This window comes from Pseudopodoces humilis, chromosome 2, assembly GCF_049639895.1.
Source record: "Pseudopodoces humilis isolate 2021_Gansu_Grassland_sample_001 chromosome 2, ASM4963989v1, whole genome shotgun sequence".
Classification (NCBI taxonomy): Eukaryota; Metazoa; Chordata; class Aves; order Passeriformes; family Paridae; genus Pseudopodoces; species Pseudopodoces humilis.
In genome coordinates this window covers 43,164,546-43,189,358 of record NC_142201.1, presented here as the reverse complement: position 1 = coordinate 43,189,358, position 24,813 = coordinate 43,164,546, and positions in this window count along the sequence as shown.

The following is a 24,813-nucleotide window of genomic DNA, read 5'->3' as shown; positions in this document are numbered from 1 at the left end:
AGTGATTTCAACTAAGGAAGTTGAGCTGGAAAGAAAAGAAATAATAGCAGATAAATTTAGGACTTGTGCATTATTTTTTCTTAGAAATTCAGAAGTTGACAGATGGTCCCCAGAAGTGAAAATCAAGAGCAGGATATAATTCACCTTCCTACAATAACCCGAAAATCATTTAAATTAAATGTATTTGCTCCCACTCTTGTCAAATGAGAAACAAACATCCCCTTTAACACATTCACAGGTGATTAATATTTTGGGGCTTATAAAAAAGAAATTTATACTAGCTAAAGTTTCAATTAGTAAGTGTATTTGTACAATTTTTAAAAGGAAGAGGAGAGGTCTCTTCATTTTCAAAATATCATTAACAGTCCATGTTTTCATATTTTACAAGCTGAACCTTCCAGCGAATTAAAGTGTTTTAAAAGTACTGTGGTATCAGATGTCAAAGTAGAAAGCATTTTCTTAAAAAAGAGAGTAATCTTTTTTTAATTAGTTACACTGAAACATCTAAATATGTACAGTTATAAAATATGGGTGGAACTCAAATATAGAGTTATTTATTGCATTATAGGATGCTCAATTTACACTCACACTGAGAGTTTGCAGGAGGCAAGTGTGCACACCAAGTTCTTGAAACTGAAGGATGAATCACGTTGCTCTCAAGTTAACTGGTAAGTGCTGGTCGCTCAAAACACATAAGAATGAAATAGAGGAAATATTTTGTTCCATTTTAAGGGATAAAATCAAGGTGATATAACAGAAGCACCAACTCTGCTCCCCTTCTGAGAATCTGCTGGATGTGAGAAAAGTACAGATGTACCAAGGTATATAAGAGATGGACTTGCTTCAGGTCCTGCTAAGTTCCAGGTCAGAAGGCTCAGGCTGTCAGGGATGAAGAAGGACATCACATTGACCCAAAATATCCTGCTGGATCCTCTGCTTCTGAGAGCTCACACTGTTCACAAAATACAAAATCATTAACATTAGAGATCAAACAGTACAGGCTGTTTTAGCCCTAGCAAGATGATGAATGCAATCTCCATGACTTTTGTGCTCAAGGACAAGCTATCAAGATACCTTCAATGTTAAATTTTATACTGTAGTATATGTCTTCAGCTAGTTATTTTAGAATATAAAAAATGCACAAGAGTATCTATATTTTATAAAGAGATTAATCAAAATTTTAAATCAAAATTTTATAGAGCTTATTAACTACACATCACAGAAAACCATCAGAGATTCAGGAAGCAACCATTTCTTCTTCCAGAGTTCTTAACCAATAATTACAATAAATTTTTAGCCTGTATCTTCATAAGAACACTTTTAATATAACATAGAAGCTATCTGCTTCAAAGCATGAGGGTATGATAAGTTTATCACTACCCTCATTTAAACTCATAATTTAGTTAAAGGTGTTTATTGTAACATTATGTGTAACAAAAAATTTGCAACAAGAACCTAATAAAATTATCTTTGCTTATTTTGCAAGTTCTCAGGGCCGTTTATTGGGAAGTGTTCCTTCAGAATCATTTCAGAGTAAAATTATGTTGCATCTTCACTATTCTCAAAGTTTCAGCTCAGTCAACTTAGAAATTTCCATTTTATTATGATATTCCAGGTGCATACTTTTAATTGTATTTTTACTCCTAAATTTGAAAATTTGTAACTTCCAGATTACATTATTTAGACCCCCCCTTTATGGATAAATCCAAGTGAAATTTATTTTTGCCTTTTCACCAACACCTTGTCCCTTGTGTGTTACTGTATCACTCATGATATGTTTATGTTATCTATAAAAATGTATATATTTATATATTTCTATTTGTATTCCACCTATTTATTTACAGCATTCCAGTCATAGCATTTGACTGAATTTACAACTTTTTGTACTCTTTGGGAAGAATTAAGAAAAATAAGAGAAGTAAATATTTAAACAAAATATACCTCATCTAAAGAAAATTTGTGTTGCATACATAAAATATTATTATTTAATGTTTATTCAGAGCCAGGAAAGATTATTTTTAATTTGGTTTGAATCAATGACTCAACGATTTCAATCTGTGCGCCGAATTAGTAATTTTGTGTCTTATTTGTAAGGTTCTGATAAATTAGGTGGAATGGTCAACCTGTGTCAGTTATTGATATCTGAGAGGGGATTAGGACTTTCCTATGTCAGATGAACATAGATATGCTGTATGTGGCAAAAAATCTCTCCTGTTTTGATGTTAGGTTTCCTGAGATCTAAAGCAGTTTTCAACTCCGTTGTATCTTGCATCTTATTTTCAGGTAATAAAATAGCTGTGAAACAAATGTCAACTTTTCCAAGGCTGTTGCAGTCTGAAAAAGGTTGTATACTTTTGAAAGCATTTGGCAGTTTGCTCAAAATTGTACATATGTATTGTTTGGGAAAAGGAAGGGTTCTCTAAAACCAGTGCCAGTAAATATAAATAAGAACTTTGAAAATTTAAGAGTAATCATTTGTAAATCTAAGCTTGTTCTTGATATTCTTAAGGGTAAAAATTGCTTTTTTCAGGTCATATATATAACATCGGACATGGAGAAAATGTATCACTTGCCCCAACCCCAAAATAAAGAAACAAAAGAAAGCCTTAACACCCAGAGGTGCATTTGTGCTTCCTACACAGGATGGAGTTGCAGATACTCAAATTTTACTTTTTAATACTTGTGATGACTGCTACCAAACATATTTTGAGTGACTTTAGATGTAAGGAAGTTAATTTTTTTGTCTTTTGTGAAGGTGAATTTTACATGATATTTAGTATGATGTGTGGGAGGAATGGAGTGGCAGGCTAGATAGCAGGGTTACCAGTGCTCTGTCTTTACTCCCCTCTCTGTCTCAGACATGTGCAAACCTGATCTGTGAAATGTACAAGATCATGCCATTTTGAAGGAACTCAGGATGTTAAATGACACCAATTTGAATCTATATTTCTGAGAAATGTTTTGTAACATCGACAGGTTGCTTTGCCAGGTCATGCTTGTATCTCAGTGGAATGACATACCTTGTTACTCTGAATATGAGGTTATATCTGCTCTAAGGCTCAGGTTCAAAATAAATAAGATTGGCCAATTTTTGTGTTATTTCCCTTCAGATTGTCTCCCATTCTAATTTGGATCCCAAGTACATCATAGAAAATAAGTTAAATAGAAGAGTTATTTTGGTTTATGTGCAGATAAAGAAATGCAGGAACAATTTAACAGGAAAAGTGTCACTTAAATTTCCACCTCCATTTTAGTTTCAGAGAGCAATCTGTATGCTGATGGCCTTATGCGCTTCACTACGTAAAAGATCCTGCAGACTTGTGATGTTCACTGTACGTAATTTGTGAAGTGCTGTGGGATGAAAAGTGCATTATAAATGTACGGCATTATTACAGTGTACCTTGCTTGACTGGAGAAGCTTCATCAGGAAGATTGTTTTATTGGGTTATCTCCTAGGTAACTGTGATTCACTGCAATGATAGTGACTAGCAGTCTTTAAATTGGACAGTAGTGGCACAACTACAACCTAACGGGAATTAAATTACATAGCACCAAATCAGGTAATGTTGATTAACCATGTTCTAAATGGATATAAAATTATAAGCTCTGGCTCCTTAATACACATACATTTGCAATTCAATATTAAGGGCTATATTTTCCAAAATTCTCCAGAGGTTTTGATAACTGCAAGAAGTTACTGCATTATCACATTTAAACCTCTGCATTTCAATTGCATTTAAAATATTTAAGTCATTATACTATTTCAAAGTTAAAAGTCATAGAGAAAGTGCTTTGCTATGCATACTTTATATATACTGTTGTAGCAATTGCATGGTAATTAACACCTCAATTCAGCAAAGCTAGTAAGGAAAAAGACTCACTTTTCTTGTTATTTTTGGAGGACAATTCACACATTTGAAGTTAGTATATGCATATTATGATAAGAAGCCTTTAGATAATCAGATGCCATATTCCCCCTCCCACTGAACCACTACACCAACACAAATTTCTTTCTCTCACTTGTGCATAACACTCCCTCTTTATAATTATCCTAACAACTCATTTTAAATGGCCTTAGCAGCACAGCTAATCTCTCTTTGCTGATTTCCACATAGGATGCTTAGGAAACAGGTCACTAAAAATAGACAACAGATTGTACTATGTATTCTCTGGGATACTAGACCAAAGCCAAAAGCTCGTCCTTTACTACTATCACCTGTCCTTATCAGCACCAGGGAGAAAAAGACTCTTACTGCCTTTCACATTTCAGCAACAAGGCCACTTTCTGATAACCGCTTGATTTTTTTTATTATTGCTGGAGTAAAAGAAATATATCCAGACAGTAGAAGTAATTCTCCACTTTGTACAATGGAAAAAGGTTCCTGTATGATAGTGAGGAAGCTGAGATGTGTTGATAAATCATAGGTTGTTGCCACAAATGCAGCCATACTATAGGGATATACTTGCAGATAAAAGAAGTAAAACATATAAAGAGATTTCTAATAATTGTGTGACAGCATCCTTGGAATCTTCTCATGTAGAAGTGAAAGACACTCTTGATCCTTCTCTACATCACAAGTTCTATACAGAGCTTGAATGATGCAGTCCAGGTGCTCTTCTGGAGTACCTATTAATTCTCATGGTTACTCAACTGGGAAATAAAAATTGCCATAGATTTAGATAAAAATGTGAGATATTAAATTGGTGCTGGAAAAGTTTAAATAATAAGACATCTATAAACAGATATTTATCTACCAGTATGAAATCTGGATTATCAGAATTTGATATTTCTGATGTATTAAGACATAGGAAAAATAAAGGTAGCTTACAAAGAGGAGCTTATATTACAGTTCAACTGCACAAATTTAAAGTTTCAATATTTAAATCTAAGCCTGAGTTAGTAGAATTCTGTGTCCTTATAGTAGATGAAGATAATAGAGGATAATCACTTACAGGTATAATAAATTTAATCATAAGAACTTAAAAATTGGTGCAGATGCACTTTGCTTGGGTTATTGATACTGACATCGTTTGGGGGATACAAACCCCAGTAACTATATGTCAGTATTCAGGCTCTTCTGTGGTGTCTAATATATCAATAACCTTTGTCTCTCTGCTACAGTATGGACATTCCTCCCCTATCTCCACTGAAGTACCAGAGCAAAGGTCCTCACTAGCACATCATCCCTCCAACATTATTGTGCTGCCCCCAGGTTTATCTCTAGCCAGAGCTGTTTTATCCCATTTCCCCTTTTAGTTTAGTTCAAAACTCTTTCAATGATCTCTGCTAAATTGTGTGCAAAGACTTTTTCTCACTTTGAGACAGGTATGCCTCATCTATCACCATCTTTCCTGAAATCACCCGTGATGAACAACCCCCCGAAATTCTGTCACTGCCACCAGACTCTGAGCCAAGTATTTATCTGCTGACTCTTCCTGATACTTCTCTCATCATTTCCTGAAACTGGAAGAATGGAGGAGAATTGGAGGAGCATTGTGCGTCTGATCCCTTAGCCAATCATCTCTCAGCTTCTCTTGATTGTTCTCAGGTTTATTGTAACTTCATTACTGCCTATCCAAAATAATGAACAGTGATCTGAGGGCTGTACACAGGTAGGAAGCTTTCTCTTCACTTCTTCAGTACAAGAAGCCCTGGTCAGCCAGCAGACTGCACTAAGAAGCGGGTCCAAGCTGCGTATTGGGCCTTCTGTTCCCCCCAGGAGACACTCTTCTACAAGAGTGACAAAACATTTTGCTTTATGAAAGGATTTTTGATGCAGGGAATAAGGTGACATAACCTTGGAGATACTTCCAAGCTCGATGAACTACTGTACTCATTGTTGTCTGGTTCCACTTGCAGAACCTCATATCTGTTATGCCAAGGCACCTGGGCAGACACAGAGGAGAGGTGTCTGCTTCACCAGGAAGGAGTTTGTTGTCATTGCCTCCTATTCCTTGACTCACCATATTTATCCAGGTGGTGAGAGGATGGGAATACTCTGTGGCCTGCATACTGTCAACTGGGCCTGCCACAGGGAAAGTAGGGTGTGATTCTAGTATAGAAATGAGAGGAAGTAAGGAATAAAACCTTTCATTGCTGTATGGAAGCTTACAGCTCTTGTTTTACCTTAGGCAGTTTTTTAAATTGCCTTTATCTTACTCCATAAGTCATTTTGCCTTCCTTTGGTTTTCTCCTCACCAATAGAAGAGGGGCTGACAGAATAGCTGTGTGGGTATTGGAATATCAGTTGTGGTCAACTCACCAAACTTAAAGTCACAGTTTCTTACAAACCTAATAAGGAAATGTGCCTTCATATTTTTTTTTTCCCCCGTGACAAACTTTATGTGAAAATTCAGGTATAATTCTTTGAAACAGAATACTAGCTACAACTACTGACAAGGGCCTTTGAGAGTACAGCTTGACAGGTCTTGAAAGGTAATAATAGAGCTTTGGAAATATGTAATACGTAATATGGAATCTGGCCCTTCAAATTCTTAAGATTCTCTTAAGAAAGCTGCATTGTGATTGCTTAAGTCTTTAACTGAGAAACAGTGGAAGTAGTTTGACTTGAAAGAAGAATCTATTAATTAGAGGTTCAACCAATAGCAGATCTATCATGAAATCAGAATATTTGGCCAAATTACTTCTGCCTTGTCATTAACTGTATAAAGAATCAGGCACTGACCTATTGCAAACCTTATGTATTTTCAGGGGAAAACTGAAGCTATGCTCAGGGCTCTGATTTTTGTCTGAGCATAATGCAATAAAAGTGTTTCTGAAGCTGCATCATGTTTTTACAAAATAAGATTTAAAAAAAAAACTCAACTTTTTTTTGAATTTGGGGTAGTTTTTAAACATGTTTGCTCTAATTTATTTTTTTTATTAGGAATGAACCAGTTAAAACATATGGATGGTGTGGTTGTTCTCACTGAAATCATAATATACTAGCAGATACATTTTTGCTATAGCACTCATGTATGAATTATTATTTTGTCCAGTTATAGATCATATTTCAGGAGGTGTTAGTTTTCTATTTTTATCTTATTCTATTAAAGATGCCATAAAATAAATATAAAAATAACTGAATCTGTAATGCTTTGCATTACACTGTGTGTTTTTCAAACTGACCAAGTAGTTACAGCTGAAAACAAAATAAAGAATTTCCTCTTCAAATGGTATTTTTGTTTTGTTTCGTTTTATTTTTATCATACTTAATTTATGCAACTCCAAAGGTTCAAAGTCTTTGCCAAGTATCCTTGTGATACTTGACTAGAATAAGTAAAGGCTGCAGTACATCCTCTAACAGCACAGCATCATAGAATCAAGGTTGGTAAAGACCTCTGGAATCATCAAGTCCAACCTTTGAACACCACCACGTTAACTAAACCATAACACTAAGGGCAACGTCCAGTCATTTCTTGAACACTTTCAGGGATGATGACTCCACTCTGTCCCTGAGCAGTCCCTTGTAATGCTTAACTACTCCTTCAGTGACAAAATTCTTCCTGATGTTCAACCTGAACCTTTAACAGATGTAGTAAAACTGCTTCACAGTGGTAGTAAATTAACATTAGAATATGTGTAGGCAAAAGCCAAAAGAGATGAACAAATTGTTATGGATTTTGTTAGCAGTCTATGTGGAAGAATAGTGTTGACAAAAGAAATGCTCTTTTTTGTGAAGCAGTGACTCCACACATGCCAGAAGGCAGTGTCACTGTAAGAGTTAGAGCTTTATGGCATCAGAAGCATGGAAGACAGAAGCTAGGACACTTTTCTACATAACACATATTGTGTAGAAATGTGTCAAAACACAATAGCCTATGAGTTGTTTGATATCTGGTGATTACTTTTGGAATATAACACACCCACTGCATCATTGCTAATGAATAATTAACCAGTTAGATGTTATTTTTTTAGTGGGAGATGAAACCTTGGTGGTGATTCTTTCTCTCCTTTTAAGGGAAACTTCTGTCTTTAACAGTGTGAATACAATAGGAGTAAGAGTCCAACTCTACTACCTTCTGCATATATATGAGAAATGCATTTCAGACATTATCAGAATATTTATATTTTCCAGACAGTGAAGTCATGCTTCACCACATCCTATTTTTGAACCAAGCTTTTCAGATCTGCAGCAGTTTCCCTTCAATGAGATAACATCTCAAGTACTCCTTAAAAATCCTGTGGAGGAAAAGATTGTATCAGAAAATATCAGCAAAATAGCAGTGTAACAGTTTATGCTGAATTTTTCTGATTGATGAAGTCTGTACGTTACCTCATGCTGAAGCATAGACCGGTGTTAGCCAAAGCAGTCTAATGACAACTTTTTGGCACACCTTCTGCTCATTTTGACAGATTTTGTAGCTGGGTTATCAGGATTGAGAAGTCGGGATTAAAAAGGCGTAGATCTTCTTAATAATACATCTGCTCACCTAAGATAGGTTGGATAAATAAATCATGTGAACAAGACTATGGCTGGTTCCAAAAGTTAAGGAAAAGGGAAAAAAGAACATGAGTCTAAATGACTCATGATGTTGCTCTTAAGCTTTCCTTAAAGCTATTTGGTGCAAGCCTATAAACTAAAATGAAAGCTCACTGTTTGCAAGAATGAACACAAGTTGCAGTGGTGTTACTTCTTCAACTGTTTTCCAATGACTACTTTGAGGATTTTTACTAAAAACACATCCATAACACACAAAAAAAAAAAAAAGAAAGAAAAAATACAATAAGAAAAAAGGAAAAACATTTCTGAATAATATAGATAAAACTATAATTTCTACAATCATTATAATAGTCTTATAGTATTGATCTCTTGGAGTGTTTTTTATTCTGTTGAAGAAAGGGGGGTGTGCACCAGGATTTTGTAACTGTGGTTGTAGAGTATTACAGTGCAACAATGAATGATATTCTCTATAATCCTTTTCAATATTTTGGTGTTATCTTCTCATATTTCTTAACTCTGATTGAAGTGCAACTCTACACACTGAAACTTATGTCTAAGAATTTTGATTATTTTCTGACATAGATAATTTCTCAATTTACAGTGTCCACATACTTGTTTCTTTGCTTCAACTACTATCTGAAGACAGAGCTTTTCATTTGCCAGTGTAATAGATTCTGTGCAATTCAAGGCAAGGAGATAGAACAGAAGTTTCTTTTGCTGATCAAAACTCAACTGTCTTATGCCTTTAGTAATCCCTTTAGATCTGAGTTATTCAGCAAATATTATTAATGAAAAATAACATCAGTAGAGTAAAATATTTGAAAAGAAAGGTTAACTTCATATCTCATGTGAATCAGTTATCACTGTAATTTTTTCTGTAATAGTGCGCAAAGATTGCATTTTGCAATTCCTCTTCTTGATACTGTACAGATTATAATGGAGTATATGACTACAGTTTTAAAAGAAAAGCATTCAACATCTAACCTATCTTATTTTATTTTACAGAATAAATTTGAGAGAGGTTGCAACAGCATAAGATGAGGGAGGAAAAAAAAAGCTGTATGTTTCTTCAATTTTTACATTTCTCAGTAGCTGTTTCATAAGACTGTGTCCATCTATGATTCTACCATAATATATGTATTTTGGCTGTCTGTCCAAATTTAGCAGGAACATCTTTACTTTAATATCGTTTCTCAAGGGGACAATTTAAAAAATTTAATTAGGATTTTGCTAGAGATAGGTCAGGCTTTGCCTCTGTTCTAATGAATTTAACACTATTTCCTTTCATCTGTGTTATCTGATGTGTGAACCCTCCAATGGAATGAAAGAGAGAAAGTGAGAGAAAAAGAGAAAGGGAGAAAGAGAGGAGAAAGAGAGGAGAGAGAGAGAGAAAGGGAGAAAGAGAGAAAGAGAGAGAGAGAGAGAGAAAGAGAAAGAGAGAGAGAAAGAGAGAGACAGAAAGAGAGAAAGAGAGAGAGAAAGAGAGAGAGAAAGAGAAAGAGAGAGAGAGAAAGAGAGAGAAAGAGGGAGAGAGAGAAAGAGAGAAAGAGGGAAAGAGAGAGAGAGAGAGAGAAAGAGAGAAAGAGAGAAAGAGAGAAAGAAAGAAAGAAAGAAAGAAAGAAAGAAAGAAAGAGAAAGAAACAGAAAGAAAGAAAGAAAGAAAGAAAGAAAGAAAGAAAAAGAAAGAGAAAGAGAAAGAAAGAAAGAAAGAAAGAAAGAAAGAAAGAAAGAAAGAAAGAAAGAAAGAAAGAAAGAAAGAAAGAAAGAAAGAAAGAAAGAAAGAGTAGAATCCATTCTTTGCACCTTGAAAATTCAAATCTTGTTTTACAGTCAATTCTGATGTGAAATTAGTCTAGTCCAGCTCATTATGCTACCAGCTGGAAGACCCTATTTTGTCAGTGAAGCATAGCAAATTGAGGTTGATGCAGTGAAGAATTGAGCTTAATATCCAGAAAATGTTCCACTTCTGCATTGTTCTGTACTGCCTGGTGCAGAATTGATGTTGACTATGCAAGTAGTTGTTAACCTGTCATTTTCATAGTACATGAGAAGCTATTAATCTGCCCTTCTTATAACAGGGTGGGTAATTCAGATACTGTAGTTGTTCAAACATGGGAGAAATAAAAATAGATCTAGATAAAACTGGGATTCACATTAAAAACAGGAAAAAAAAAAAGCAGAAGTGAAATTTCTCACCACTGAATCTGACTGTTAAAATATTCTTTACTTACCTTTGTACATGGATTTGGGGTTGTAGGGTGGCTATCTCAGACATCTTGTGAAGATGCCATGTGTGGGGATCTAGAAAGTAAACAAAAGCAAAATATGGAACTGACAATGGTTAAATAAGAGATTTTTAGGATTCAGGCACTAGCTTGAGCCTGTGGCAAAGTCAAGTACACAATTTTCTCACTATGGCCTGAGAATTTATGAGGAGGAATCCAAACAGTCCTTAGAGAAGGAAAAGAACCTTTGCAGGTGTTGTCTCCTTGTTGTTTACTTGTAAGAAATGGCCAAGGGGTGTTGTTCCTAACTGTCCAGTGGTGGTGATGTGTTGGTTTGATGACCAATGAGAGTTTGACCTTCTTGGACCCTCTTGAAACTGTCTATAAAAGAAGATCTGGAAGAATAAATCTTGCTCTCTTGTGCAACTAAGCTTAGGGTCTGTGGCATTACCATCGCCGTTCCTAATACAGTGTGACAGCAAAATTCCTCAGCTGTGCCTCCCTTGCTCCACAGAGCAAGAGCTATCAATTATTGCAGATGCAATACAAATGCAGATGATAACTGACCTATTCTGGAACATATATGCAAACACAGTGGTGTACTTGTAGTAATCCTGTTTAGCTAGCATCATCAATGTGATGTCCATTTTACATAGTGGTGAAAACATAAAATTAAAAGGTGTTCCTTGCTTGCTTGTTCTTTTTCCTGTTCTTATTACTTATAAAAATCTACTTAATGGAAAGCAGTTTGCTTGGATATCAAACATGCTTTGTCATGGAGCTGCCTCAGGGTTTTTGGCTCTGGTAGTTACTCTTCTTCATAATAGCATGTATGGCACTACATTTTGGATATAAACATAAACAGTGCCAATGATACATGAATGTTTTCGTTATCACTTAACAGTTCTTGCACAGCATTGTAGCAGTTCATCCCCCCTATTTCATATTTACGACACCCTATAATCTCAAGATCAGGAACACTGTTCACACCAAGAACTTCTGGAACTTCATTTTGCATCCCCAGTCTCCAAAAAAATAATTTAAAGTTTATTCTAATCTGTTTTTTCATTACATGCTTCATTAATGTAATAAGTAATTGAGGGGGCCTTGTAGCTGAACACAAGGTATAGAACATGCTTTCACAAATTTATATGAAGCCTGGTTTGGCTAATACCTTTCCTGATGATGTTTTGAGACCTAAAGCAGTAATTTGTGATAAATATCAAGGCCTTCTTCATGAGAATACTGCACCCACAGTGAGGGAGCAAGAAGTTGGTACTGACTAGGAAGTCGGAAGGTTACATACCTGGGACAGCTGACCCCAGTGGACCCAGTTCAGTTAAGACAAAATCTATACCATATCTGTTACCATTTGCCTTTAATCACACAAAAACACACACACACATACACACACACACACACACACACACACACACACACACACACACACGTTATTCTGAGATGGAAAGTACCCAAAAGGTTTTTCATGTCCATCTCTTAAATGAATGATGTGATACTCAGCAGTAAAAACTATCAGGGAATGAGGAAGTAGAGGGCATTTGGAGCTTATGATATCTGACTTTGGAAGTGCCTGTTATATATGATGTAGCTCTGCTTTCCTGGAGATGGCTAAACACATGACAGCTGATGGGAAATAGTGAATTAATTCCTTACTTTTCTTAGCTGTCATATACACCTTTAGCTTTACCTCTTAAAACGACTTTACCTCAACATACAAGGTGTTTCACATTCACCCTTGCTATTCTCTTCCATGTCCCATATTGGTGAATGAACAAAAAATTACATTGACTAAAACAAAAAAATAGTCAGCTTGTATTGATTAGCTGCCTAACAGGGTTAAATCACAACAATCTACAAAAAAGAGGTAACAAAATCCTTAATATTTCAAATTCTTAAATGTATGAGAAGAAAATAGCATGCGAAATTCACCCAATTACAAAGTATAAGACAAACTCATCTACAGCACACCAGCAAGGACATAGCTTTTGATTGCTACAGTTTAGTGAGTAATTAAATAGATAACTGTCAGTGGGAAAAGTATGTCTTCAATACTAGGAATTAATTTAAATAATCACTATGAACAGTATAGTGATATTTAAATATTAATGAAATGGTGGTAAATTGGAATTATTGATGAGTGCTAAAACCAGAGTCATAATAATAATAATGATTTTAACACTCAATTTTGAAATTTTTATGTGGAAAAACACAGTAGCAAATTTTCAACTCTTTAGTCATTGAAAAGCATGAAAAAAAGTTATAGTAATGTTCTTGTATTAGTGCTTTATACAGGCCACTGACTGGTATACATGGAAATCCATTTTGGATTTCAAAACCATTGTCATAGAACTCTTGTGTTTATCAATTCCAGTTGCAAGCACCTATTAATATTGTCATAATATAGTGAAATAGCACTTCTATATATATGTCTATATATTTCTATCTATTACTTCTATTTCTATATTTATAATTATATCTATATATTTCTATCTATATCTATTATTATTTCTATTATTTCTATTTATATCTATATATTCAACTGGTTGAAATGGTAGGTCCAGATTTTAAGCAGTATATGTTATCAAAATCCATTAATTCATGATGCTACACTACATTAGCTCTGAAAGATTAGAAGTAGTTACGGACACTTTTTTCTGCTGATCTTTGATAAAAGATTTTAATGGCTGAGCCATCAAACCAGGGTGTAATAATATCTCAGGGCATACCAAAACTACTGCTCCTTTTTTTCCTTTTAATTGGAATTACACTGTGGAGGTGGACTTCTGGTATTTAAAGCAGGGATTGTGGTTTCACTATGTCTTCACACAATCTCATTACTTCTAGGAGATCCATCACCTCACAACAATTGCACCCCTAATACGTATTAGGAATAGCCTAACTGATTTAAATATCCACTGAACAGACCTCACTTGGACATTGAAATTACATTTTTAGTGTTTTAATAATTTTTTTAACGGTGGAGCGGAAGAGTGTATGCACTCATCCACAATATCAGTCTGTAGTCATTAATATTTTTAAACCCTTTGAAGCTACAAAGTGTTAAGAATGGATGGAGAATATTCTTCTGACTTGAAATTTTTTTAACATTTTTGATTTACTTATTTACTTAAATAAATAAACCGTGCTTGTCTTATACTGTACTTTTACATGAGTTCATGAAATAATCTGGTTTCACTCAACCTAGTTATTTTTAAATCATGCATATTTCCTTTGAGTTGAGAGCTTCTGCACCTTATTTATTCTACTTTTATATAAAATAAATACTTCAATACAAACTTCTAAATTAAATACTGGGACAACATGTCTTTTACAGAGTCCATAATATAAAATTCACCACAACATTCTTCTTTCAAGCATAAAATTCACTGAAATCAATGTCAATAATGTAACTTTTGATGTCAGTTGTAATACTAGCAATGTGTGCAAAATTGATAGTTAACATTTTGTTTAATGTTTTGAGGTATCCAGTTATTAAAAAGTTACCTTAAGGAAAAAAGTAAATCCATGGTTTGTCATCACATTGAACTCTAAGCCAGGTTAAAGTCTGTACTAACAAATTAGAGAGAAGTAATTACAGGAAAGTTTGATTAGATCTCATTTAACACTGTGTACAGTCTGGTGTTACGTTTTAGAAAAATGACTGTTTACTCTTTCAGACTATTTGTAACTCATGTTTGAAACATAACCTTTCTAATTGAGCTTTTTTTCAAAAAAATGTTTATACTAGGAATTTATTAAATCTTTGCCTATGAAAGACACTTCAAGAGTTTTAAAAGTTTTTTATTCACAGAAGTTTGTAATAATTCTGTATCAGGAATGTGGATTTAAATAATTTATTTCTGGAAAATATTGATACAAAACTGATAGCAGTTTAAACAGAACTTGGAACAGTTCATATGTCAGTGAGATTTCCTCTATTAAATAATTGAATAAATAACTTTCATTCTGTTAGGTGACTGTTATTCTGTCATAAATTCATATTTAACACATATTGGAATAAACCTGAAGGCAGATATCGAACATTGGCTTGACAACAAATGTGCAGATTGTCAGCATTTAGCCTATGTGATAGCCCTGAAAGGCCACAAGGTTTTGATCTTACTTCATTTACTTAATCTACTTCTACTTCAACTATATCAAATATTATTTTAAGATATAGTTAAGCCTAGATAGTCTTCCATGGAAGAAACTGATGATTACCACTTAAATTATCAGTTTTGTCTATCCAATTTTCTTTTCATTTTAAGAATGTTTAAAATTTTATTTTACTATAAGTACTGTTTCTCTTTTTGTAAAGGTATATGACTTCTCAGCAATGAGAAGTTTTGTAGAATTTTATTTCTTTAATTTTTTCTTTTTAATCTCCAAGTCCTGAAAAAAAAGGTGAAAGGGCATTCATGAGAAACTTTAAACCTGGCCATTTCCAAACTGGATTATGCTACAGACATTTATTTTCCAATGTCTTTATTTCATTTCTTTACTCCTTCTTCTACTCCATTTCTTTACTGCCATCTCCTTTCCTCCTCTCTACATTTGCCTGTCTTAAGCTATATGCAGTTCTTTCCTTAGAATCAATGATAACTGAGGTGGAGGCAGTGTTAAAAACAACCTCACTTACTGTATAATTTATATAATTATATTTTATATTATGCATGTTATATCACATATACTACATAATTAATAATTCATTTCTATAGTGTTTCTCATGTAATTAAGTTATAATTTATTGCAGGATTCATAGTTTCAATTTCCATTGTGTATGCACAAGGACTGATGAAGACTGGAGTAGTAGAAAGTTAGACATACTAGAATAACCAGAACAGTCAAATATGTGCCATAGTTGTTAAACTAAAAATACTCATACTTCTGTCTGTCTCAATATTTATCTATTGATATATATATAATTATCAGAATATGGGATTTTCTTCAATTGAAACCCCTTAACTCTCCCAATAACTGGATTTTAAGTCTCTCATCCCAACTGACATCTGAACTCTAGGGTGTAATTTTCTTTTATTAGAGGAAGTGTGGGTTTTACATGTTTTCTTCACAGCAAGAACCAGTGCAAGGATACTTTAAAATCCTTGCATGCAGTTCCAAGAATCAAAGGTCCATATAATAGAAGATCATTTCAAATTTTGATATATTCAAGATATTTCTTGCAATCCCATTTTCTTTTGCCATATTCTAGCCATTACTACTCTCTTCCCTCTGAGCAAGTGTATCCACTTAGTCTGCCCATAGGTGCACTCGTGGCTGCTGCACATTAGATTCCATGGGCAGTTGTAGCTGAAATATATTGCATTGCTTCCCATGATTATGACCGATTGAGAGATATCAGTGATACACATTGACATAAAATTACTGAAAATAAACTCCAACCTGTGATTTTCCTCCAGAATAAAAGAGTTTTATCTTCATTTTTCTGTGATTTTCAGAAACACTGAAAATCAGTTCAGTTCAGGTTCAATAGCCTTCAAGACCACAGAATCACAGAATCACTAGGCTGGAAGAGCACTTCAAGATCATCGAGTCCAACCCAGCCCTAACACCTCAACTAGACCATGGCACCGCGTGCCACATCCAGTCTTTTCTTAAACACATCCAAAGATGGATCACAAAGAACACTCCACCACCTCCCTGAGCAAACCATTCCAGTACTGTATCACTCTTTCCATAAAAAACTTTTTCCTAATATTCAACCTAGGATATGGAGATGAAGGAACTCAAGTAATTCAGGCCAAGTGGAGGTATTGTGCTTCCTTTAAGAGTTCAGTCCTCAGCTTTTTATCAAGCTGCATATTCACAACATCTTTTTTGCTTTAGAATTATGTGTACCTTTCCAATTTATCTTGTTAAATCCTGATTTAATAAAAGCACTTCTTTAGATCAGCCATTTCAGAAGCACATTGATTTTATATCCCTCCTCATTTCTTAGAGTTCTGTTACCTCTTTAGCATTTTCCTCTCAATACAAATGAAAAGTTGTCCGACATCTCCTTACCTTGTAACCATCCCACCCTGGGCCTTTTTGAGACAATTTTACTGAGACATATTTGTGAATATAGATATACACAAATTAAAATTAAAAAGCAAGTTACTTATTTGCTACATACAAAGTTGGGTCTAATGAGCTAGAATGTTCAGCACTATTATTCTCACCAATCCAGTGGGATCTTTGTTAGCTAGGCAGCTGCCTTGTAGGAAAAGAAGATCCCTGAAACAGTTTGATTCTGGATGCTGCTGAGTAACCACCCTCTGAATCTTTTTGGTTTTTCCCTTTTAATGCCCCTGGTTTTTGTCTTGAGTCCTTGACCTACCAGTTATACTAATCTCAAAAATCTTACATTTCTCTAAAATTTTACTTTTCTGATCTTGCAACACTGTATCCACATGCTTTGTCACAGATTTTTCACAATGCAACAATTCTTTGCAGAAATTCAAGCCAATATTATGCAGCAGCATTGCTAAGTGTTGGAGTGTAGTCAACTGAAGCACAGGGAGGTGGTATATAATTGTTCTGTCTGCTGTTAAATTAATTTGGGAGGATGAGTTTTGGGGGAAGGATAAGTAGTTTTCTGAAATGAAGACTCAATATCGCACCTTCTTTTTCCTATTACCCTTCCAATGTGCTTTGAAGGAACAAAACCATTGAAACTCAAGATGGATAAACCTTTCAGGACTTTTCAGCTTCATCCATAAAGAGTCCAGAAAAAGCAGAGGAAAGGTGATATAGAGAGGGAAGGAAGAAGAGGAAAATGTTTTGAAACTGTGGAAACATTTCCAAGAGACCTGTAAGAATAAACTTCATTTCTATACATTTCTTTAAGTAACGCTTCCAAAGGGACTTGAAAGATAAATTTGATAATATTTATGTTTTATTTTAAATAAAAAAGTCATTCCTGGATTTAATTATAATCTTTATTATTTATATTATGATGAATAATCACAACAAATATTCTCGATTTGAACTACATATTTGCTGTACTTGAGCTGAATGGGGAAATGATTCAATTAGACACCCCCTGCTTCAACCCCGAGGAGACATGTCTACCAGAGGAGAGAAAGTACAGCTATTCTGCACCACTGAGCTGGCTAATTCAACTTCCTGTGCATGATTCAGACATCAAAGCAGCTCCACCTTTTTTGAAAGTCTCTCCCAATATTCTGAAGAAAAGTTTGTCTCTTTCAGAAAGTCAGCTAGAATTAGGAGTATATAAAAGAAACCCTTATGATTACTTCAGAAGAATTTTTACTTTTTATGCTATGAAACACTATACATTACCTGAAATATTCAAATTAATCCTATCACTGTTGCAATTAATCTGTATAGTCTTCTATTAAATTACATGCTGACTTCCTTAAAACTGCCAAAATTAAAGAACAAGTATTGCTGGTAACATCTTCCTGGGAATGTTTTTGAATCTTCCATTCAGAAAAAGCTGCAGATCTTATATAATTTTTTATATATATTTCCTGAGTGCCTTACAAGCTATGTTTTGCTTTCAGGTGACATTCTCAGTGTCACTGAAGATTTAATTAGTATTATTAAAGAGTAATTTACTTCTAAGCAACACTCTCCATTATATCAAAGACCTTTTTCATGCTATCAAGTATAAATAAATGTTGCTTTAGCAAATAGATGTACATATAATACTAAAATGGCAAGGACATTACTGTTTAAGGAAAGCAGATGAATTATGATAACCTATTTAGATTTTCTGACAATATTTAAAACATTCATGCAGGAGAAAGAAAGAGTGATAGATTGCCTGTCACTGGAGACATTTGTCTCTTTTCTCGAGGATTTGTGAATAATCAGTGTTTTCTTTTTGTGGCCATAATAATTTGATAAGATCTTGTAGCAAAGCATTGTTATGAGCAATGCCTTTCCCCATTTCTATCTGTTATGGAAATGTCACTGTGTTTATCCTAAGGGAAGATGTACCTTCAAAATCCTAACAGATTTAATCTTTCTTGCCATGCCTGAAAAAGAATGTTTTTGACTGCTGTGCTCTGTCTATGAATGGACCCACCAGGAGTAGTACATCATTGCTGTGCCCAACTCATTCATCCTCTTCCAGTTCACTTCACTGGATCCCAAAGAAGAACATGGGCATGCCAGAGGCAGTAAACTCTTTGCAGAACAACCTCACTGTTTATGGAATTTCTTGGGAGAAACATCATTTTGTGGACATGATAAAAAAAAAAAAGTGAGTTTTTTTTTCACATAATTTATTTTGGTATAGAAAGAAAATGGGCCACTTCTATACAGAAAATTATTTTCTCTAGCCAGATATTGTGCTCAAGGGATTAAATAATCAGATAGCAATAAACTCATGGCCTGTTTTTTTAGACTTAATTTAGAAATCTTGATGATGCTCACAATAAAACAACAAACTGGAATCAAACGTATGGTTTATAATATTCCCCATTTTTCACTGCAGTCAAAAATGAGGTAGTGAGGGGGAGGAGGTTGTAAAAAAAAGGGGTTTTGACAGCATCAAGAGTACAAGTGTGAGAGGCTGCTGAATCCAATAACCTGATGAGTATGAGAGTGCTGCTGTTCTTTGTCCTCAGGTCCAGCCAGTGGCAAGGGTGAGCACAAATTCCTGATAGGCAAGCATGCATGAATACACACAAACACAATATACATACACATGGCTAATCACATGGATCAGCAAAGACATAAAATATAGCACTCAAACAAGCCTGGATGGGCTGATAGCTGTCTCCTCTTTCCTGAATAAGGTTGAAATCTGCTGACATAATACCTATACATATACAGATAGTTATATATATATATATATATTATAAATTGCAGAAAAGCAGCCAACCCAGTAGTTGCTTCCAGATCCCCAGATCTCTCAAGCTGTTGGCATTGAAATCTACAATGTCCCATGACTCACAGCCCCACTCCATTGTCAAGTTCTCAGACCTAAGGTCTCCCCAGTGTTTGTCTCCTAGACTTCCTTGTCATCTACTTGCTAACTACTCTGGCTTGAATTACATACATGCACAATCACAAATGTTATATAAAAATGTCACACAGAGGCCAATTATTTTATAGAGTGATAGAATATCCTGATTTGGAAGGGATCCACAGGGATCACTGAAGTCCAACTCCTGGCCCTGCAGAGAACAGCCCAAAGAATCACACCATGTGCTTGAGAGCAATGTACATTTGTACACATTTTGTACGATTTGTACATTTTGCTTCTTAGACTCTATCAGGCTGGTGCTGTGTCCACTACCTGGAGGAGCCTCCTCCAGTGCCCAACCATCCCCTGAGTGAAGAGCCTCTTTTTAATATTCAGCCTAAACCTTCTGTGACACAACTTCAGGCCATTCCCTTGCGTTCTGTCTCTGGTCACCAGAAAGTGAGCAATCAGTACCTGCCATTCCACTTTCCCTCCTGAAGAAGTGTAGACTGCAATGAGGTTTTCCCTCAGCCTCTTCCAGGTTGAAAAAGCCAAATTACCTCAGTCACTCATCCTGGCTTCCCCTCCAGACCATTCACTATCTTCAAAGATGTCCTTTGGACACTCTTTAATAGCTTTTTATCATTTTTATATTGTGGTGCCCAAACCTGCACACAGCACCCAAGGTGAGGCCACACCAGCACAGAATAGAGCAGAACAATCACCTCCCTGGCCTGGCTGGTGATGCTGTGCCTGATGGACACCAGGACATGGTTGACCCTCCTGGCTGACTCATATTCCATTTGCCATTGACCAAGACGCCCAGGTCCTTTACTAATGTGCTGCTGTCCAGTGTCTCATTCCCCACATCTGCATGACTTTTAAATATTCCCAGGGTTGCTGACTCAACCACTTCTCCAGGAAGCCTGTTCCTAATCTTTCCTAATATCCATCTAAATCTCCCCTGACACAACTTGAGACCATTTCCTCTTTCCCTATCACTTACTTGTTACATGGGAAAAGAAACCAGTACTCATCTTGTTACCACCTCCTTTCAGGTAGTAGTAGACAGCTGTAAGGTCTCTCTGCCCTAAGCCTCCATGTGTCCCAGCCAAATACAGCCACTTCTATTCACCACTCTTCATAGGACTTGTGCTCTGGACCTCTCTGCAGTTTTGGTGACTTTCTCTGGACTCACTTGGGCACTTAAGTGTCTTTCCTGTAGTAAGGGGCCCAAAATTGAGCACTGGATTCAAGCTGCAGCCTCACCAGTGCCCTACACCCATCCAAGCTATGAGCAGCCAGTTTCTCCAGGAGAATGTTGTGGGAATCAGTGTGAAAGATTTTACTAAAGGCCAGGTAAACCATATCCACTCATCCACTTTCAATCACCCACTCTGTGGGTCATTTACTGTAGAATGAGATCAGGTTAGTGAAGCATGACCTGCATTTTATAAACCCATTGCCCTTGGACGTCTTGATGCAAATTCATCACTTCCTGCCTGAAAAGCTAATAATCTGATGGCTGTACCAGTGTAGGAAGCTTTCTTGCCATATCTTCAACTTCCTTAAGATGTGGGTCTGGACTGCATATTAGGCCTTCTATTGTCCTCTGGAGACAGCCCTCTATGACAATGAACCATCCTTTTGCTTTATGGAAGCAGTTTTGACACAGGTCCTGGGCTGACATAACTTTGGAGACACCTTCAACCTTGATGAACCATTGTCCTTGTCACTGGCTCTGCATGCCAAGGCACCTGGGAATATGGGGCAGGACAGAGAAGATGCATCTGCAGTCTCAGGCAGAAACTTCCCATTTGCCCTCTACACCTTTAAATCTTCACATTCAGCCAGCTGAAGAAATGATAGGGAATCCTCTTTATCATGTTTCCTGTCTGCCTGTGAGTCCTGTCCCAGGAAAGGCAGGGTGCAATTCCAGAAGTATTTTGGTGCAGTTACAACCTCTCCCTCACTCCCTGATGCTTTTCAACCCACACTCCTCCTCCAAAAACAGTATCACTGAGTGGAGGAGTTCCTTTGCCCAGGCACACCTCCCAAGGTGCTGCCGTCTTGGTGCTGGTGTACGAGCAGAGTACACCCTGCATCCTGACACCCAAGCAGCAGCATTTTCCCACTGTAGTTCTGTCTGGGCAGCTGTGTCTGTCACCGTGTGTGCAGTGCCTAGAGTTGTCATGGCCCTCTGGCAGTTTTATGCTTTTGCTCCCTGGTCGAACTGGCAGAGCTTCAGTCCTCTTCCTGCATGCCCCTCTGTGGCAGCTAACGCTGTGTGAACTGCTGTACCATGCCCTCGCTGATGTGTCACACCCTAATTGCCCGTTCTGTTCCTGATCAGCAGTCCTGGTCACAGGGGTATCCAGAGGCTTCTTTTGCTGAGGACAGTGGCATGTTCAGCCACTGTTGCTCTTCTCCCTGACAAATTCCATCAGCCACTGTCATGCAAGTGACAGGCTTCAGGCAGCTCTCGCTCTGCTCCTCTGAGGGTTCCCCATTTTGGGAAATCTTGCCATGCATAGTGTGCATAACACACTAGGATGCCCCTCTGTGCGTAATCCTGGCAACAGATCTGCTTATCGAGTTACATACCAACTCCTATCAGCTTCAGAATAGATCTTCAGAATCACATCAAAACCAATTAAACTTGCTTCAGTAGTGTGCTGGACTGCTAGGAAGAAGCTTCTGCTATTCCCACCAAAATTAGCATAGTTCTGACATTGATAGGTAAGAATTTCATTCATTCGTGAAAATATTTCCCCTCAGTTTTATAAAAAAAGCCTCTTTACTTATTACCATGTTGAATGAAAAATTCTCGAGAAAGTAAATAATAGCACCCTTTTATTTCCATTTCCTTTGAATTTCTAAAAGGAAAATATTAACTCAGATCCTTAGTGAAGGATTAATCTCACCAAACAAATATAAATTGGCAGTGTGAATTAATCTCACCTAATAGTTGTCCACAGCACAGAATGTTTATCTGAAAGAGTCATGTAAAACACTCATATAATCAATAGACAGAACAGGCACTTAGAGGGTCTCATTCAGCTGACCTATTTTAGATACTTATATTTGAATAAATATCTATTTCTCCCCAGTGACTAAGAAAGGAGCTTAGAATGACTAGCTCCAATGTCAAGCAAACATACTTCTAACGAACTGCAGAATCTAAGGGACTAGGATCAAATTAGGACTTGACTTATTCCCACTGAAGTATAAAATTGGATTTTAAGATTCCTTTAGAGCCAGAGAACATTAGTGTTACAAAACACATTAACGTTTTCCCATATGTCATTATCAACTTCTTCCTAACAGCTTTCAGCTACATCTAGATTAATCCTGACCTGTCATCATGTATTTAGGTTTTGCATATGATTGAGGCCAATTTCATAGGTAAACTGAGGGTTTAGGCATTCTAGATTTACAAGAAAGTTGCACCTGGAATTCAGGTCTAGAGTCATACAACTAAATTTAAAATTTAGAGATATACAGTTCAGAAGTTCAACTCCAGACTACATACAATTACTTTTGCAGTAATGTATGAGCATAGGATTCAAATCAGATTCCTAATTAATTTGGAACTGGTGCAGCTACTGCCATTTGAGGTACCTGAGCACACCCAAAGTATTCACCTGGGCCTAGGAGTTGTGTTACAAGGCATACATGACCCTGGCTTTGTGAGGCTGACCTAAAACCAGCTGTAATTAGATGGTAATTACTTAGATCACATGCCTATGCTCAGGCAACTGAACAAACCTCCTACACAATGCACTTACCAGTGCCTAAAGAGCTCTTTTGCTGAGCCAGAGACTCACAAACTGAGTGGATAAGGGAATAGCTATGTCTTGGCATTTTTTGATTTTGTTGTTTTTTCTTCTGATAGAATGAGGACTGGAAAATGTATTACTGCTTTGTAATCACTTTCATATAATTGCCTAATTATATATTTCTAGCAGAAAAATTGATTAAATCTAACAAAAAAAAAAAAAATGAAACCCCAGGACATGTTGTGTGCTTTCAGCAACTACCTTGGAAAGTGGTACAACAGGTTAGTACAAAACAGTTGTGCAGAGGGAAGACAATGCAGGAAAAGAGAAAAACAAGTTGTACAACAGAAACTGTCCTGGTAAACACAGCATACACATGAATTTTGTTTTTCTTTTAGAGGACATCTGTACCTTAATTTGGTGCAAAAATATTGCATAATAATTGCTCAATTTAGTGCATATTAATCTTTAAGAGTGTCATCTTATACACAGATGCAGAAAACATGCTATATTATCATGAATTTGCTTGAAAACCAAATGGGCATTAATCTGAGTTATTAAATAAGTGTCAGAGGAAAAATACAACATTTTTCAATTAAATAGACCTTTTCTGGACAAAGATAAGTGTTTGGTTTTACTATATGTATGTTTTACAAGAAAAGATAAGCATTTTTTTTTTCCATATTTAAACTGAAGATAATTAAAATCATAGAATCATAAAATCATAGAATCATAAAGTTATTGAATGTTTTGAGTTGGAAGGGACCTTAAAGATCAGATCATCTAGTTCCAACTCCCTTGCCAGAGGAGAGAGACAGTTTTCATTAGACCAGGATGCTCAAAGTCCCATCCAGGCTTACCTTGAGCACTCCCAGGGTATCCACAGCTTCTCAGGGCAACCTGTCCCACTGTCTCATCACCCCCACTGTAAATGCTTTCTTCCTAATATCCAATCTAAACCTATCCTCTTTCAGTTTGAAGCCATTGCCCCTTGTCCTATCACTACAAGCCCCTGGAGAAAGTCTCTCTCCATCTTTCTTGTATGCCCCTATTAGTACTAGAAGGCTGCTATGAGGTTTCCACACAGCCTTCTCTTCTGTAGGCTGAAAAACCCCAACTCTTCCACCTGTCTTCATAAGAGAGGTGTTTAGGTGTTCCAGCCCTCTGATCATCTTCATGAGCCTCCTTTGCTATGCTGCAGACCCCAGTGCTGACTCCAGGTGGGGTCTTAAAAGAGCAGAGTAGAGGAAGAGAATCACCTTCCTCAACTTGCTGGCCACGGTCCTTTTGATGCACCTCAGGACAGAGCTGGCTTTCCAGTCTGTAGGTGCACATTGCTCAGGGCTGTCAAGGTCCCTCTGAATAGCATCCCTTCCTTCCAGCATGCTGAGGTGCTTACTTTG